Here is a 2,240-nt window from a genome sequence, read left to right as displayed (position 1 = left end):
ATTTTTAAAATTTTTGTAGAGATGGGGTTTTGCTATGTTGCCCAGGCTGGTCTCAAACTCCCAAGCTCAAACAGTCCTCCTGCCTCGGCCTTCCAAAGTGCTGGGATTACAGGTATGAGCCACTGCACCTGGCCAATGTTATTTTCCTACTTTTGATCATTGTTCCATGGTCAGATCAGCTTTTGCTGGGAGTGGGGAGTGGAAGTAGCCTTGTGCTGAAGAGACAGGCACCCCTCCCTCAGCACCCTGTACTAGGCAGGGTTATACATAGCACTGGTTAGCATGGCAGAGAACAGGAGATAAGTCTTCCAAGGCACACAAGACAGTATGAAACAATTCCAGGGAGCGCAGCAGCCATGGCCAGCCACCTTGTGCTCAACAGTGGTACCAAGATGCCCATCCTGGGGCTGGGCACCTGGAAGTCCCCTCCAGGCCGCGTGACTGAGGCCGTGAAGGTGGCCATCAATGTCAGGTACTGCCACATTGACTGTGCCCACGTGTACTAGAATGAGAATGAGGTGGGGGTAGCCATTCAGGAGAAGCTCAGGGAGCAGGCGGTGAAGCGTGAGGAGCTCTTCATCGTTAGTAAACTGTGGTGCACATACCATGGGAAGGGCCTGGTGAAAGGAGCTTGCCAGAAGACCCTCAGCAGCCTGAAGCTGGACTACCTGGACCTCTACCTTATTCACTGGCCAACTGGCTTTAAGCCTGGGAAGGAATTTTTCCATTGAATGAGTTGGGTAATGTGGTTCCCAGTGACACCAACATTCTGGACACATGGGCAGCCATGGAAGAGCTGGTGGATGAACAGCTGGTGAAAGCTATTGGCATCTCCAACTTCAACCATCTCCAGGTGGAGAGGCTCTTAAACAAACCTGGCTTAAAGTATAAGCCTGTGGTTAACTAGATGGAGTGCCACCCTTACCTCACTCAGGAGAAGTTAATCCAGTACTGCCAGTCCAAAGGCATCGTGGTGACCGCCTGTAGCCCCCTCGGCACTCCCATCAGGCCCTGGGCCAACCCCGAGGACCCTTCCCTCCTGGGGGATCCCAGGACCAAGGCGATTGCAGCCAAGCACAGTAAAACTACAGCCCAGGTCCTGATCCGGTTCCCCATGCAGAGGAACTTGGGGGTGATTCCCCAAGTCTGTGACACCAGAACTCATTGCTGACAACTTTAAGGTTTTTGACTTTGAACTGAACAGCCAGGATATGACCGCCTTACTCAGCTACAACAGGAACTGGAGGGTCTGTGCCTTGATGAGCTGTGCCTCCCACAAGGATTACCCCTTCCATGAAGAGTTTTGAAGCTGTGGATGCCTGCTCATCCCTAAGTGACCTATACCTGTGTTTCCTGTATCATTTTTTTCCTTGCAAATGTAGTATGGCCTGTGTCACTCAGCAGTGGGACAGCAACCTGTAGAGTGGCCAGCGAGGGCGTGTCTAGCTTGATGTTGGATCTGAAGAGCCCTGTCAATAGAGTAGAAGTCTCTTCCAGTTTGCTTTGCCCTCCTTTTTGCCCCACTGGGGAAAGTACAACCTGAATACCCTTTTCTGACCAAAGAGAAGCAAAATCTACCAGGTCAAAATAATGCCACTAACAGTTGAGTTTTGGCTGCTTGGAACTGTAATCCTTTCAGCAAGACTTCTCTTCGCCTCAAATAAAAAGTGTTTTTGTGGAAAAAAAATAAGGACTGATACAGTGAAATATATGTTAAAATAGAAAACATTTTAATAAAAAGAGCTTCTTATTACAAAAAGCGTGAACAACTTTATGATAGTAACAAAAGCTTCTGTTTTAAAGAGCCCTTTGTATTTATAGAAAGCATATATTTGCATGTATTCTTTGTAATAGTATATTTGAATGTTGTGGAATCAGAAACTGGCAAAAAATCCAAAATTCTAAATACCATAGAAAATCATCATGAAAAGTCACAGACAGATAAAAATATGATGTTCGTGGATGTTCACAGGTGAACAGATAAAATACAGTATATACACACAATGGAATACTATGCAGCCTTAAAAAGGAAGGAAATCCCATCACTTGCCACAACCTGGATAAACCTTGAATAAAATAAGCCAGGCATAAAAGGACAAATACCAAATGATTTCAGTATAGGAGGTATTAACGCAGTCAAATTCATAGAGGCAGCAGAATGGTGGTTACCAGGGTCTGGGAGCAGGAGAGAAATGGGGAATCATTTAGTGGGTACAGAGTTTCAATTCTGCAAGATGAAA

General features: G+C 46.4%; 1 pseudogene; it reads left to right on the top strand.

Moving 5' to 3' along the window:
* The first annotated feature begins 356 nt into the window (after positions 1-356).
* LOC129020767 (aldo-keto reductase family 1 member B1-like) lies at positions 357-1,503 on the top strand (annotated as a pseudogene).
* The last annotated feature ends 737 nt before the right edge of the window (positions 1,504-2,240 follow it).

The sequence above is a fragment of the Pongo pygmaeus genome, chromosome 20 (genome assembly GCF_028885625.2).
Source record: "Pongo pygmaeus isolate AG05252 chromosome 20, NHGRI_mPonPyg2-v2.0_pri, whole genome shotgun sequence".
Classification (NCBI taxonomy): Eukaryota; Metazoa; Chordata; class Mammalia; order Primates; family Hominidae; genus Pongo; species Pongo pygmaeus.
The sequence above is the reverse complement of the archived record's forward strand: the minus strand, read 5'-3'. Positions and strand labels throughout refer to the sequence as shown.